Source organism: Pantherophis guttatus, chromosome 1 (assembly GCF_059756535.1).
Source record: "Pantherophis guttatus breed Tessera chromosome 1, ASM5975653v1, whole genome shotgun sequence".
Taxonomy (NCBI): Eukaryota; Metazoa; Chordata; class Lepidosauria; order Squamata; family Colubridae; genus Pantherophis; species Pantherophis guttatus.
The window spans coordinates 139,001,764-139,019,568 of NC_142063.1; positions in this window are offsets into that span (position 1 = coordinate 139,001,764).

A 17,805-nucleotide genomic window follows, 5' to 3' on the forward strand; every position below is an offset into this window, starting at 1 on the left:
CCCTGAGCTCCCACTGGTTTCACAAGCCCTGAGAGTCAATGTAAAAACACTGTATTTAATTGTCAGGTGAGTTATCTTTTCCAGCTTCACTGCACATTGCTGACTTTATTACCTGTCAAGTCCTTTGTGACGAGAAGCAAACTAAACAGGCACTGAAGGAAATATGCCTCAGCAAGAAATGTGCTCTTCATAGTAGTTGGTTTAAGTTTCAAAGGTGGGAGTTTCTGTTACCTATTCTAAAATGCCTCGCTTCACCATAGGTATTTCAGGTAGATTAATGGCTCACTATATAGTACAAAGTTACTGATGCAGGGATGTTACCTTGGGTGCCATAGGTACAAGGTACAAACATTAAATCTTCAAGCTTCTTTTCCCCCCCTTTGTCTTTACATAATAGCTGAGAACATTGGTAAAATTTAAACTAGCCAAGCAAATCTAACAATGTTGTTGGTGCCATGAAGGCCCATGGTTGCTAGTAGATTTCAAGCTAACGGGAACTAATTTGCTTTTTACTTGAATCTTGAAATCCACCAAGGAGAGCCAGATGCAAATACAGGTAATACCTCAATACCTTTCCTGTGGCAGGAAAGGTCATAAAATGGGACAAAACTCATTTAAAAACTGTCTTGCTTAGCGACAGAAATTTTGGGCTCAGTTCTGGTTGTAAATCACGGACTACCTGTAATCTGCCTTGGTAAATACTACTACTACTACTACTACTACTACTACTACTACTCTACTAATAATAATTTTGGAATGTTGGAAAGGAGTTAAAGCTTTTTCCACACACAAAAGCCTTCACTTGATTATCCTAAGCTTAAATATAATTGTGGATGGGAAGAGAAACCCAGTTTGGTGCTGCTGAGGTTAAGTAATTGTGAATCGGAAATGCTGGCTAATCTGTTGCAAATCTTCAGTAGGTCTTGTCCAAATCTACCTTCTGCTAAAAAAGAATGCTGCTTCTGAGAATGTTCAGTCCATTGATTACTATCTTGTCTGTGATGCTTTCTTTGATTACGTTCAAGTTTGGAAACTGGCTACCTATTTGCCAAATAAATAAATATGGACCACAGATGTGTGACCTGATTATGGCTTCACCATAGGTATTTCAGGTAGATTACCAGTTCTTAGCAAAAGCATTGCTAAGCAAAGCAAAATGTGGTCATGTGCCCATAAATGTAGTATGGTTGCTGAGCACTCGGCATGCAGTCACATGATCTTGGCAGGTATGGTGGCCATCATAACTTTAGAACCAGGTGATAAGTACCCCTGGGGAGGTCCTTATGACTTCAAATGGTCCCTGATGACCAGTCATACGTTGATGACTATCTGTAATGCATCCAACAACCACAAAGAGCTTTTTTCAGCATAAACATACCCTGGAAAGATATCTTTTTTCCCCACTGTCTTCATCTTGTTCATGACATGTAAATCATTCCTATTTGCATGGCTACTAAAAACAGTGTTTTCTAATATATTCCAGCACCATCCAAAGGCAGCCTTCAGTAAGGCTACCAGATGCAGTGTGGAAAATCCAGAAGTTCATTGGATGACAGCAATGAATAGGCAGACTATTTGCAGTCCCTTCATGATCGGTTGGTTTTTTGCATATCAGGTTTACTAGCCTTCCACCTTCCATTTATTAGCCTTCCATCACAAAACCCTTGGAGGGAACTCATGTGAATGCAGTGGCTTAAACGATGAAAAGTAGAGGTTTGCAAGAGGAATGGCACATTTCATACAGGTAGTCCTCAGCTTACAACCATTCATTAAGCAACTGTTCGAAGTTACAATGGCACTGAAAAAAAAATGACATGAGACCAATCCTCATATTTAGCACCATTGCAACAGCAACCTCCTAGTCACGTGATTAAAATTCAGGCACTTGGAAACCAGCACGGATTTACAATGGTTGCAGCATCTTGGGGTCATGTGATTGCTATTTGTGTCCTTCCCCAGCTGGCTTGCAACAAGCCAGCTTTTGGAAGCTAGATTTCACTTAATGACCCTTTCATTCACTTAACAACTGCAACGATTTGCTTAACAACTGTGGCAAAAAAAAAAAAGGTTATGAAATCTAGTGTGGCTCCCCAATCAACCGCCTTGCTTAGCAAAGGAAATTCTGGTTCCCAGTCATGGTTGTAAGATGAGGATTCCCTGTACTGACATAGCCTTTTTGGAACTTGAGGATGGTCAGCTTGCTGTTCAACTCAACAGTGGAGAAAGAGAATGAAAAAAAAAATGCTACTCCAAAATGGATAAAGATATTTTTTTAAAAAATAACACAGCCCTTGAAGGAGGTCACCTTTTCAGAGATAAAACAGCAGCTATATGATGTGAAAAGGTTGACTCATCCTTTCTCTAGCACTGGGAGATGCACTGTGTTTGCACCTTCCATGCTAATCACACATGGTGGCCATACTACTCTATAGCTGTTCCTCCTGCTTGAAAGTTTTCTGATCAGAGATGTGGACCCTGCAGCTGGTTGGATGCAGCCTCTAGACATTCTTAACATGCAAATGAGTTGGACTCGCCAGATGCATTGGCGATAGACATGCATTGTAGGGGATTCACTGTGATTTGAGATTAAGAGTTACTAGACCACAATGGTCTTGATTAGGATTCAAGGATTTCAAACTACCACCATGTACAAAGTATGGTTTACCACTGTTCTTGGTTTAAGGAGTTCAATGTGGTGTTTGCGTTAAAAGCACAAGTAATAGGAATGATTATTTATGCTGGGTTTATTTATCAAATTTAGGTAGTCCCCATCTCACTCTCAGAGTGACTCTGGATGGTTTATAGCTAAAAGCATAACAACCCTATAAAAATAGTTATCTTGAAGTTGAGAAGTTTTATTATTTATCATCTCTCTCTCCCTCTCCCTCTCTCTCTCATCTATCTCTCATCTATCTATCTATCTATCTATCTATCTATCTATCCATCCATCCATCCATCCATCCATCCATCCATCCATCCATCCATCCATCATCATCTATCTCTATCTCCTTTATATCTTGAAATTAAAAATCCCATAATTCGAACAGTGCCATTCCTGTTGCATTTTGCCCTTCATCTTTTCACATCTTAGATGCACTCAGAGTGGCAGGGAGGTTTGGTTAGCTCTATGAAATTAACCTCTGAACATTCAGAAAGGTAAACAAAAAGTAAGTAAAAGGGCTTTACTCACACAGCTACTTTGCCCTTTATGCACAGTTAATCCATTCTTATTTCAACAGAGGCAACTTCCAAATGTGCTTGAATGAGGGGTCCCACCAGTGTAGGCTGGGTTAGATCACTCTCACTCAACTTTATCAATGCCTACCAACAGAGTGGGATCACATCAAGCCACCAACCACAGAAAGAGGACTATATGGCAGACATGCTGAACCAGCAAGTTGCAGATCCTCTAGAATATAACCAAAATGAGAACTGAAACTGACTTGTAAAACAACAAATTGACTTTTCCCAGTTGTCAAGTGTTTGTACCTTCTGGCATCAGAAATGGCCGCAGATGAAGTCTGGTTCCAGGGAAGGAAACTATCATATTGCAGTTATCCAGAAGATGACTTTGTCAGTTGTTTGGCTCTCAGAATCTTAATGATTAACAAATTTACCGACTAGGCTGAAAATGGTAAGTTTTTAGTCTATACACTTAATCAATCAGCCCTCAACCAAATAAAATTTGAAGCTCTGTTCGTGAAATGGAATATATTGGAAACATTTTCATGATGTGGCAGGCCACCGTGAATTTCACTCCACTTTGCCCTTCCTCTTCTGTTTTTGCCTATCCTTTTTAAATTCCTGGCTTTTATTTGCATGGCGGTGGTTCTAGTTTAAATAGAACAGAGAATGTTTTTCTTCTAGCATGGGAATAGGTAATGATTTCTTTTGGCTGTAAGGGCGGCTTGCAATGCTGGGGAGTGGATTTGGGGCAGGTGGTAACTCCTTTGCAGTATGCATACCACTGACTAAATACAAAACCTCCAGAAATCTTGACACTGCTGAATTTGCTAGAGAAACAACAGTATATTCTTCCTTGCCTGTCTCTCCTATATTGCCATTGCTGTCAGTTAACTGGAAGGCCCTCTTCCTACGAGGCCCATTGACCATCCAGACCTCTCATGCAAACTCAACATGTCAGAAACTCTGGCTTTCGCACCAAGCGGGCTCTGTGCTCATTGGACCTTGCAAAAACAAGCCTTGAGGGAAATTCATAGTGGTGTCACTGCTGGTAAGTTCAGGAGGGACATGGGTGGTCTTGGTCATCTGCAGAGAGCCCACATACCCTGAAGCTATGAATTAATCAGCCCTGCATTACTCCTATATAGTTTTCCATTTCAACCTGATAAATGCAGTAAAATAGGTGATTAAAAGGAGAAAGAAACCTTTGTTTCTCGCTCCATGTTTAAAGGAGCAGCCAAAGGTAATTCAGATATTCATGAAACATGAAAGATTCTCATCCCCACCCCCCCGCAAATGTTTCAGGCTAGTATTCATATAAGTGCTATGAATCTGATGAGTGTGAAGCACCAGCCTTTTATCTGTGTGCCTTTGGAGAATCACTTAACTTGCACAACTGCAGAGTTCACATTTGATGTTACCTGGTGGCAACTTTGGATCAGATTAAAGCAATTAAGTTCTCTTTGTAAAAGCAAGACAGACCATGAGCAAGCTCGAAGAAAATCTGCCATCGGTTCTTTTGCAAACTCTAGCAAGTTCAGTTGTCACATGAGTAGTTTTACTAGCTCGGAAGCAGCTGTTGTAAATTTTGAGAAGCCTTGGCAAACCCACACAGTCGAGAAGGAAATCTTCTGCACATTTTCATGGGGGTAAACTCCACTGAATATTCATGGAATGACTTCTGAGTATATCCAAGGAATTCTGGGAACTGTAGTCCTAATACTGTGCATTTGGAAGGCACCCAGTGGGGAAAGAGCTTGTGCAGGCAAATTCAAGGAAGTTTTACTAGCCATTCTGGGTGCGGTTGGACTCAAACGACTCCATCAGTTCATGGAAGGAATCCTTCTGTTAACACAAGACTCAGCAAAGACTGCCAAAAAGGGAAGTAATTGCCCTCTTCTCTTCCAATTAACTGCATAATTCTCATGCTAGCCCAGAGGAAACTCAAAACCATCCATTTTGGGTTTCCTCATAGTTTTATATTTTGGATTGATTTACTCCAATCCTAAATCATAGATGATTATTCATGGTGTGATTCTCCTTGGCTCATGTTACGTTGATATGTGCCAAGGAGGCCCTGTTTCTCCTTTTCTTTTGAGTTTCCCTTGAAAACCTCTTGTCTGCCTAATTAGAAACCAGAAAATATCAGTAGAAGGACAATAGGGAAGGTGAAAATCAGATTTTATTATCTGCAGAGTATATTTTACCTGTTTTTGGTACATTAAAACATGTTCCTTCTAATTTTATTAATACAAGGAATTTAATTGTTGCCTACTTTTATAAACTGGAGAAAATCAATTGGATCAGAGCAACAGTATATAAAATTATAAGGACTAGAAATGTATGCTCTTGAGTACTTGTTTTTTTAATCTTGCCATAAGAATTTTCAGAAACTCTTTTCAATGGGTACATTACAGCTTATCCTTTATTTTGATAAGGATGGAAGAAGAACTAGATAAACTTCCTTACCTGAGGTAAAAAGGACATTAATATGATCATAACTCCAAGTTAAATTATATGTTGAGGAGATTTCCTATATTTCATCCTTTTTAAAAGAAATTTATTGAGTAAATTTCTGGGTGTGTGTGTGGGGGGTGTCCTTAACTCCCCCCCCTACACACACATATATGTTACATCTTGAGAAAGGAACAGAAGAAAATAACAACTAAATCTATTCATCCATACTTAACTTCACTCAGTGATGTTTGGGCACTTTATGCCTTTTAGTTCTCTGCAAATTCTGGATTCATAAAAATATAGCTTATTTGTGAACCAGCTTGAGTCGCAATGTGTATAATTTTTCTCCCTATCAATCTGCTATTTTCTAGCACTAGAAAAAAAAACAGTAATCAATGGGTAAGCCTTCCATTTAAAATTCTTCTCATTTTTGTTTTGTTTTGCAGAGTTATAAATTTAATCCTTGCCCTTACTTGCACACATTGCTTGTGTGACAATTTACAATAAACAGGATTTTTTTTTTTAATGGCACAATACATTCAGTTGCCACCCCCCCCCGCTTCCCTGCCAACCTTCGATCTTTCCATGTAAAAGAAAGAAATCTCCTGTCTGTGAATCCCTTTGCAACAGCAGCTTGAAAGGTAGTTTACCAACTTCAGTTGGCTATTGACGAGCTTGTAAACAAATTCATATATTTGTCATGCTGATTATAGTGTTGGCAAACACAATGGCTGATCATGTTATAAATGTTTATCAACACCCGCACTCACCCACCTGCTAAGAGGTGCTACGCTTTAATGAAATTGTTTGACTATCAAGGCCGGTTGCTAAGATACAATGTTCTCGTTACAGGGATGTGATGCTTACAAATTTCTATTATCAAATAATGATTAGAAATGTGCTAACCTCAAGGTGTTCTGTGCAGCGAAAGGTTTGCTGAGCCTCAAATTAGTAAACTGTCTGCCTGAGAAGACACTTACAGAAGGAGCAGGCAAGCATCAAAGTTACAGGGTTGACATTTTAGAATAAGACAATGTCGGTCAGAGGAAACATCTCGTGCATATGATGAAAGACTGTCTCTGGAAATGTTTACATGATCAGTTGCCAAGTACAATGTCTTTATGACACATTTCCAACTTAATATATTCTCAAGTTCTTGCATCAAATGATTGCACTCTCTTATGGTTGCATTAAAAGCTCTTTTTCTCATCTTTGGAATAACCAGCCACCCTCCAACTTGCAAAAAGCCGATTCCTATTGCAGAAAATCTATGGCAGGCAATGAAGTCAGATTAGCAGGCTCAAAATTAATAATATTTAGAGGCCAGATTTCACTTGCTAGACAATGCTTAATCAGGGTCAGGAATGCTGTTGATGTAAAAGCAGTTTGCTGTTTATATGAAAGAAAAAATGTCAAAGATTTGTGCCATTTTCTATTCTACCTTGGGTCACGCTAATTTATTTAAAGAGGTTTTTTAAAGAAAACACTAAGCACAACATTTTATTTTATTGTTATTTAACAAATGGATTTCAGTGGTGGCACACAAGGATTACATTTATACTGCTAAAAATACATAACTTTAAGTACAATTATTGAACATATTACTGAATTAAAAATTAAAACAGTAGTGAGAGCTGTCATTAGTGTGAATCTCAATTGAAAGGTAAGCAGTGCAAATCCTTGTCTCCAAGGGCCAATTCCTGCTTGTTGGGAATATGTATCAAATAACTACCCACATTTTCCATTTCACCTTTGAAAATCTTAATCCATGTCAGAAGCCAATTCTCATCACAGTACACAAACTCACACCCCACATCTCTTTTAATAATCCAGAGAGCTGCAGGCAATTAAATTCAGTGCAGCACCATCTATTAATGAATAGTTTTACAGAAGGCGGAGTTGTATTTCAGTTGTACTGTTTCTCAACGATCACAGATTTTGAAGTTCTATATGGTATAACTCTATCATGCGAATATGTGTTTTTCCCCAGAGTTTACATTTCAAAATATGTTGCTTCATTTATGCATTTTGACACAAAAGTGCATGTGGGGGAGTGGGGTATTAGTCTGAGAATAAAAACAATAAAAACAAAGGTTTACTCAGCTTTCCATCCTTCCGAGGTTGGTAAAATGAGGACCCAGACTGTTGGGGGCAATATGCTGTCTCTGTAAACCACTTAGAGAGGGCCGTAAAGCACTATGAAGCGGTATATAAATCTAAGTGCTATTGCTATTACTTCTTGATAAAATCCACAAACTAGAAATAAATTTCAGTGGAGAGAATTGATTGTAAACCAAGGCTAATATGAGGTGAATAGAGCAGACTATTGAACTTTTACAACATGCAAAAGACGGAACATTAAGACAGAAGAAAACATAAAAACATAGTTGGAAGGGATCTTGGAGGTTTTCTAGTCCAACCCCCTGCCCAAGCAGAAGACCCTATACCATTTCAGACAGGTTTTTCTTAAAAACCTTCAGTGATGGGGCACACACAACTTCTGAAGGCAAGCTGTTCCAGTGATTAATTGTTCTCACTGTTAGGAAAATTCTCCTTAATTCTAAGTTGCTTCAGTCTTTGTTTAGTTTCCATCCATTGTTTCTTGTCTTGCCTTCTGGTCCTTTGGAAAATAGGTTGACCCCCTCTTCTTTGTGACAGCTCCTCAAATATTAAAAGACTGCTATCATGTCACCCTAGTCTTTTTCACTAAACTAGACATACTCAATTCCTGTAACTGTTCTTCATATGTTTTAGCCTCCATATCCTCTAATCATCTTTGTTGCTGTTCTCTGCACTCTTTCCAACATCTTTTTTATATTGTGGTGGCTAAAACTGGATGCAGTATTCCAAAGGGGGCACTAATAGTTCATGTGATCTTAATTCTATCAAAAAACTATAATTGTTCCACATTTAAAATACACTAATCCATTCTGATGAGCTTTATTAGTTTATTTCGGTGCTGCAGTACTTTTGTGGGTTTGCCAAAGCAGTCGAGTAAAACCAGTATTGACTACTTAGTAGCTGTGGCTTTACAATATTCTCTGCCCTTCTAATAATGGGAACTATTATACAATTTTCAAAATTAAGTGTTTTCTTCTTTGACTTGTCACAAAAATTGCACAAGCATTAAATGTAGTAATAGTTAAAATAAATAAACAGTGGCCAATAGGATTGTGCAATGCATTTCAGAGATGTGCTTCATAATGAATGTGAGTGCAAACAAAGCAACTCTTTTACAATCCTTAAAACATTCATGGGTTTGCAAGGTTTCCAAGACTGCTTCAGAAACTGTTCCCACCTGAATGAGATTTGTTGAAACACAAATTCACCATTTAGATTGTGTTTGCACAACACATTAGATTAAAATGTGGGTGACTACTTTGTAACTCTGTCTGTGAATTTTGACCCACAGACTTTTTCAGTAGAGTCTTTCATGGTCTCTGAGCTTGGCTGTTTTCTTGCCAACATTTCATTACCCAATTAGGTAACATCTTCAGTGCTAGAAGGTAGTGTAGTTTGATCTCCATTTATATACAAGTGGCTTACCCTGTCAGTGTTGGTGGAAGTGTTCTTGGTGATTTAGATAACATGAGAGAATCGGGAACAGTCTTTAAAGCAGCCATGTTAACTATGCAAAAGATGGGGCTGTTTCAATATTTCAAAGAGAGATGGTTTCTTTGGGTTCCTGTGCTTGGCCTTAACCTATTGGACAATCCAACTGGATCTGTGGTGGCAGATAGGAGCTCAGATGGAGTGAAGAATGTTGAAATAGCTAGTAACCACATATATCATTAATTAATTTAGTATTGAAGGAAATCAGCTTCATTTCATAGGAAAAATAGGTATAAAGCCTCTCTATATATTTATATGTGCTGATAGAATAGTTAGGATCAGATGCAGAAAATCCTATTGCAAATAGAGGAATAATTCATAGGAATAATTCATTTGGGGTGCTGCACTGGCCTTCCAACTTGTTAGCCATGGTTCAGTATAGTATGTTGGACTGTCATATCCCATGTAGTTAGTTGATGGTGCAGAATGTTTTACAATCCCAAGTAACTGGGTTAATGTAATAAATTATAGGAAAAGATGTCAAGCAAACATAGACAAACTGGTCAATAGAAGGTGGGAAGAGGTAGACTTTCGTTCAATCACCATTTAATGATGGAATTCAAGTTTTTCAGATATTACCTTTTGACCTAAATATCTGAGTATTATTATGAGGAAAACAGTATCTTTGGAATGGGGTACTAGAGTGATAATAGGAAGAAGAAGAATAAAGAAGAGAAGAGAAGAGAAGAGAAGAGAAGAGAAGAGAAGAGAATACCAATCTCACAAACAAATGAAGGTTCCCCTTTTTCTTCCTTCTCTTTTACCATTACTGGCAAGTTTTACAGAGACTCATTAAAATGCAAATGCTGTTTGACAGTGCCTGTTTTTAATGTTTTAGAAACAGTGGAAAGAAAACTCCACATGCTTTTCAATTGTTGCTCTTCTAAGTAAGCATGACTTTACAGGGTGGGTGGGTGGGGTGGGGAATTCCTTCCTGCCAAATAATTTCTCAAGACTGTTGAAGAGGTATTTATTTTCATGCAACTAGGAAAGTCCCTTCAGTTAGGTGTTTTCTGCACTCTCTTCAGATACCATACATGGCTGGTCTATGAGAAAGAGATGTATTTACAGCCAAATAAAGTCATGAAGTGAAATCATTAAGGCTTAAGAATAACTGTAACGGGCCTATTTGAAAGCAAAAGGGTTGAATAGACGTGGGAGTTTGTACTAATGCTCCCACTTTGATTAACCTAGGAAAGTATAAAAGCAAAACAACTTCATTCCTCAACACTACCCCACCCCATTATCCATATAGTGATCTAAACCCCTAAATGAGTAAACTGAGGTCTAAGAACCATTGAAAGAGCAGGGAAGGAAGACTGGGCTTGGTAAAGTCCACTCAAAAGTCCTGTTTGGAGAGCTGCTGCCTTAAGATGAGGAGTTATCTGTTCACAGCTACCACCGAGAAGGATGTTGTTTCATATTTTCCCTTGGCACTTTTCTGTAGCCTGACTTGTAAATCTTAAAATGATATTATTAAGAATTATTCAGCCAGATGGGATCACCAATTGAATCCCAGGCTGTGCCTCTGATGCCAAGGGTACTTAGCTTTAGAGAATATCAGATAAATGATCTAAGAAAAAATGGTCAATCTCTACAGGAAGAAAGGCAGTCTCCAGATACCATGATTCCAACACTGTTTGCCAGTCAGTAATTTATTATTCTCTGAAGACGTGCAACTAAAATTAGAACAGAATCTGAAAAGTTGTGAAAAATAAAAATATCATTCATTTGGGTGGTACAGGAAGAAGAGATTTTTCTATTAATTAACTTATGTCCCTGTTGCTGCAGTCTTGGGCCTCTGTGGGATTATTGGAAATCTGGTCTTGGGTTTGTAGTCAGAGAACAGGAAGATAAAGAGAAAGAGGGAAGATAATTCAAGAAAGGGGATGGATGGTAAGTGTATGTGTGTGTGTGTGTGTGTGTGTGTGTGTGTGTAGGTGCATGTGTCTGTATGTGTATCGGCTGGCCAAGGAAGCAGATTACTAGATCAGAGTTCACAGCAACTGTTGTCAAGGCAATATAGTTGCAGACAAAGCTCTCCAGAAAAAGCATTCCATATGCCATTAAAATTATGCATGATATTCTTTACAGTATATATATTTACTTGCTTTTAAGTGATCTGTTAGAGGTACTCAATTTCCATAGAAGTATGGAATCTGCAGCCCTCTGAATGCTGCTGAACTAAACTCTTTTCTGCCTCAGCCAGCATGCCCAATCTGAGGGATAATGGGAACTGGAGTCCAACAGTATCTGAAAGGCCATAGGTTACTTTCTTACTCACTACTTATTAACATCAGTGGGATTTCCAAACTCTGTATAATCAATGTGACGTATTTTCAAACTAGTCCCGATGTTCAATGAAACTGATGGGTTTCATCCGAATTATGACAGTGGCATTTATTTTGACTTAGATCTGGTTCATATTTGTGGGTATGTATGTTTGTGTTCACACACCTTCAAGCCAGTCTTGACTTCTGATGACTACCTAGACAGAATCCATGTGGTTTTCTAGACAATGTCTTTAAAAATAGTTTGCCTAAGGCTGAGCTAGAGTGATTATCCTAAGTCATTCGGTTGGCTTCCATGTCTACAACAGGCCTAAAAATTGGGACTCCCTGCCCTAATTAGGTACTGAAATTATAAACCCAAATTCCTTGAATAATTTGTGTTTCACAGCCTGAAAGTTCTACCCGTTCACATAAATAATAATAATAATAATAATAATAATAATAATAATAATAATAATAATTTATTGGACTTATATGCTGCCCTCTCTCCAAAGGACTCAGGGTGGCTCACATCAGCGAAACAATCCCAATAAATACACGTTAAAACAGACTAAAACAGACTAAAACCAATTTAAAACCAATTTAAAACAGTAGACCCCATCGGTCCAGGCTAGGGCGTTTAAACAGCCATGTCTTAAGCTGGCAGCGGAAGGTACGAAGGTCAGGAAGGCGGAAGGAAATGCAAATCCTGATTTGATTTTGCAATTTTAAATAATGAACATCACTAAGAAAGGCACTCAGCATTTTCTCACCTTTCTCAGAGGTGGGTTTCAGCAGGTTCTGACCAGTTCTAGAGAACCGGTAGTGGAAATTTTGAGTAGTTTGGAAAACCGGTAGTAAAAATTCTGACTGGCCCCACCCCCATCTATTCTCTGCCTCCCAAGTCTCAGCTGATTGGGAGGAAATGAGCATTTTGCAGTAACTTTCCCCTGGATTGGGAGGGAATGGAGATTTTACAGTATCCTTCTCCTGGAGTGGGGTGGGAATGGAGATTTTACAGTATCCTTCCCATGCCATGCCAAAGCCACGCCCACCAAGCCATGCCACATGCGCCAAGCCACACTCACAGAACCGTTAGTAAAAAAATTTGAAACCCACCACAGTAATGGTACCGTCGCATCCTTTTCTTTGTACTACCACTGAGTTCTAGCTTTAAAAACAAATTTTGGGAGACGTTCTGGCATTCTATATCTGGTTCAGACGATTCCTGTATCCAGTATTGTGTTGGAATTAATTTAAAGCTTTCTGAGATATCTGAACGGAAGCTGAACTCCCCTTAACAAGGCCAAATCCAAATTCAGAATAATCCTAAAGCTCTGTTAGCAAGAACAGAAGCAAGACCCTGAATTTCTACATTTTCCTAAGCTAGTTTGTTTTAATTTAAAAAAAAGTTAAAAATCAGCCTTGCCGATCAGTACAATGCTTTGTTTGGCTAATTTCTCAAGGGGCCTGAACCTTTAAAAAAAAACAACATTCTGGTGATCATTTTCTTATATTCCAAGTGATTTAGACTATAACTCTCATAACTCATTTCCATTGATAAGAACTGAAGCCCTAACACAGGGCACAAGGTGATAAGCTTGTGAAAGACTTGGCAACACACAAAAAGAAGGCAGGAAACCACAAGTAAACCATATTGCCCTTTTTGGGCATCGTGCTAAGTCATGATCTGGGTTGAGACAAAGAATGCTGTTTGGATTCTGTAAGATAAGGGTGAATTAGATACATAGGTAATATTTATTATGGCTACTGATCAATGAATGGAACAGGTGACATTAGAAAAAAAAAGAATAAGAGAATAATAAATGAGGAGCTATCACATAAGAAAGTAAGCACAGACAATACATGAGCTAAAAAGAACAGTAAAGATACCTCAAAGTCTAAAACATTTTAAAGAGATCAACATGAATGCATGACATTTAATATAGTAAATGTAAATATGGATAGCAGGACATTAAATGTAGAACCCAAGCACTAGAAACAAAGTGACCAAATCAGTTAATAATACTTTAAGAATAAGATAATATAATAAAATAATCTCCTACTTGGTGAGTAGTGAATACATATGGGCATGAGTTTTAGTTTGTATGAATAAAATTGCATAGTGGTCAGTAACAAATCAGCTACGACAAGAAGAAAAAAACTTAAATGAGGGGTAAGAAACAAAGAAGAAGTAAGATTGTCCATTGATTAAAACAAAAAAGTAACAAAATAGTTTCCTGTGAAAGGCAATGACAGTTGGGAGAAATTTTGTGACTCTCCTGGTGGTAAAGCAAATCTTTTCCTTCCTCAAAATTTAAACATTGCTTCATCTTTTTTTTTTAAAAAAAAATAATAATTTCAGCTTTTTAATGTTTGTACATTGATCATATCTAGCAATTGTCCACAAAAAACACACAACAGAACCAGAAAGTCTTTTCTGTTGGATTTTTTCACAAAATTACCTTGTATCTGTTTATTAATATTTGGTAGATTTACCTTCATTAAAGACTTCATATGCCTATAAAGTTTGTCTTGTTATGCCAATGAACAAAACCCTTACTTTACATTCATTAACAAATTCTTAAAAGCCAATTCTCTTTTCATGTGTTTACTTGAAATTTCCAACAGATTACGATGTCTTAATTTCATCCAATTCTGTCACGACAATATTGTTTTTAAAGTGATAGTGCAAGACAAAGTGCAAGACACAGATTTCTCTAACACAGTTTGAATTCAGCCCTCAGCAGTATTAAGTAGCTCTGGCCCCGTCTAAAACAGCCCTACCAAACTGACAGCCCACAGGCTGGATGCGTCATGCGGAGGCCATGCCCACCCCGGCTCCGCAAAGGCAAAAGACGTCACGACAGGTCACAATATGTCATGTGATGCGATCGAGTTTGAAATCCGTGGTCTAAAACAAATCCACCTAGTTTCCAGATTTCTGGGTCAGACTACAAATGATACACTGTGGTTGATAAATGTCATCATTAATTTATACCCTACTCCTTCTCTCTGCCCCAATAAAACAAAAGTCAAGATAAGAGTACAAGATTTTCCTCCCATTTAATTCAATCAATCAATCAATCAATCAATCAGAATAGAGCTGTAAGAGACCTTGGAGATCTTCTAGTCTAACCTCCTGTTCAAGCAGGAGACCCTATACCATTTCAGACAAGTGGCTGTCCAGTGTCTTCTTGAAAATCTCCAGTAATGAAGCACCCACAACTTCTGAAGGCAAGCTGTTCCACTGGTTAATTGTTCTCACTGTTAGGAAGTTTCTCTTTAATTCCAGGTTGCTTCGCTCCTTGATTAGTTTCCATCCATTGCTTCTTGTCTTGCCTTTTGGTGCTTTGGAAAATAAGTTGACCCCTCCTTCTCCTTCTCCTTCTCCTTCTCCTTCTCCTTCTCCTTCTCCTTCTCCTTCTCCTTCTCCTCCTCCTCCTCCTCCTCCTCCTTTGAGATAGCCCCTCAAATACAGAAATACTATCATTTTAAATAAATTAGACTAAGAGACAATAAGTGGGTCACAGTCACCTAATGAACCTTAGGGCTGAATGAAGGTTTGAACCCATATTTCCGCAATCTGGATTGGGATTCAGTCAATAAGCTACACTGTGTATGCTGCTGAACTTTGCTTACAGTAAAGTGGTGATTGCACAGGCATGATTGGAAATGTCCCTTTAAATTAATTCAACAGTTTTTTAAAAAACAGCAACTGGAATGCTTTGGCTGAATTTGCAGTGGGGAGTTCAATGCATTAGAGCACAATCTTCTATCCTTAATACAGATGATATCAAGTCAAGAATACCTGCCCATGTGGGATAGCATGGACACTTTATCTACAACAGCTGTTGTCTGTTCAGTTGGGGAGGGGGAAAAAGGGGCTTTTCTTCAAATTTATGCTGTAGTGAGTGATTTGCATTGCATCAGATTATACTGGGATATATTGTGTCATATGGGATGACCTGGGATAACCTGACTTAATGCAACACACATGTTTGTATTGTATTACACATTTTTTAAAAAGAATCTCTGAAAAGCTGTTGGGAGCAGGTGGCTTCTGTAAATGGAAGATACTTTCCTGTGGTATTTCATACCATCAAATACCAAAATGTGTCTAAAATATTTGGCAGAATTATCATTATCAAAATTACAGGCAGAAATGTTTTTAATCTGCCCCCCCTTTTTTTTTATTATTGTGAGGAGTGAACATTACACTGACTTAAAGTTCATTAAAGTTTGATTTTGTGAATTCAAAAGTTACGAGTGGAAATTTAAGAATTCTCATTAGTGTTTTTTTTCTTTTAAGAAATACCCTCAGCTCTGTTTTTATTTTTAAAAAAAGAAAGCTATTTGAATTTGGATATGAATTCCCTGTCTCAATCATAGGATTCCAAGTGGAAGGATGGAGTATATTGCAATCAATTAATATATTCATTTAAAAATTCAAATGTTCAAGTGGGCATATCAGCTAAGGATTTCAAAAGCAGGTCAACAGAAAACATCAAGGAAAGGCATTGAAGGCAGGAAATCACCAGGGGAGAAACTGTTCTCAGAAGTGGCTAAATTTATCAAGGCCTGATGTGTTGCAGAAAACAAATTTCTTCCTCGTGGGTGTTCAGCAATCTGCACAAATAAACCCCTTAGATCTGTCATTAGAGAATCAAACTTGGACAGCCATTCTTTAGTTCGCCATCTGTGGCTTAAAGATGACAAGCAGGGCCAGTCCGTGACATACTGCTGCTGGAGGCAGAGATGGCATCTCTTTTTCTAGGCTGGCAGTTGGATCTGACTTTGGTCCTTGTGCTGAGACAGTGGCCTCCCACCAGAGCTGAGGCTGCAAGCTAGTTTAAGGCCTCCTAAGAAATTGTGAGGGGGGAATTATTCTCAACTGCCTTTGGATGGAGGGGAATAGCTAGAAAGTTCATGAAGATTACCTCTCCTACTGTCCCAAACATCCCCCAGAAATGGCAGTTCTTACTTCATGGAATTGCCAAGACAACCTTGATGATAAACATTCCTTCTAAGGATGAAAATATTACCTTTAGGAAGCATTCTGGATTTTAAGGTTAAGGGTTGTGACACTGAAATACCATTAATGGGGGCTTCTTAGTCAAATCTGTATGACAATATTCCACTTAGCCACAGGGGCAACGTGATGTTTTCTCTACAAGCCAGTAGAATGGGTAATAATTGAGACAAATCCTGCACATTTAAAAAAAAAAAATATTGGTGAAATGTAACAACCAGAAGATATGATGAAATATAGTCAAAAATATACGTAACAGTGCTATGTGTGCAGAAATTTAATCCTTGCTTTTTATGACAAATTGTTCTGATTGCTCTAAACTTCTCTTCGTTCTTAGCTTGCCAAGTTTTACAGCCTTTACTTACATTTCAGTTTTCCACCCAATATTTGTGGGGAAATAAACCAATAGTCTATGGAGATTCTCAGTCATCCAGGTCATGATTATCCCAAAGATGCTTTCCCCCCCCCCTCAGGAGGCAACTGGACTTTTCTTGTTTTTTCTTTGAAGATATTTCACTTCTCATCTAAGAAGCTTCTTCAGCTCTTCCATTCCCCACTATCCTGTCAGAGCTGAAAAAGCTTCTTGGATGAGAAGCGAAATGTCTTCAAAGAAAAAACAAGAGAAGTCCAGTTGCCTCCTGAGTAGAAAAAGCACCTAACCAGTATTGTCAGAATAGTTACCAGTCCAATCCCTCTTTCACCAGTAGCAAAGAGCATTGAAGGAAAAAATAAGATGCATAAGTCTTCCGCTTAGCACAACTATTTTGTAAATCCATAGGCAAGGAATATTTAAGCAGAAATCATGCAACTCTGTAGGCAATCCATTTGAACTGAGCCAACTTAGAATGATGGCTGCTTGATCTTGACTTTCTAGTCACTCTTCCCTTGTCCATTTCTTACTAGTGCTGTCTGCAGCCGCAATTATTTTTGAAACGTATTAGTAGCATCTGAGGAGTCCTCTCTTGTTCCAATTCAGAGTGGTGACAGTCACTGCATTTTGACAAGACAGTGCCAGCCACCCATAGAAGGAGAGGGATTGGCATGATTTAGGAGGCATCTCCCAAATGGTGAATAAGCTCAAGGGCTCCAAGAATGCTGACAGAGATTAAAAAGAGAGAGGGGGGGGAGAGGGAAAATTGAGAGTTGGGAAGAAGGTGGAATGGAAACAGGTGTGCTTGTTTGTTAAGAGTTATACCACATCTTTCTTTCAAGGAGTTCAAAGGAGTATGCATAATGCTCTGTCTTTCATTT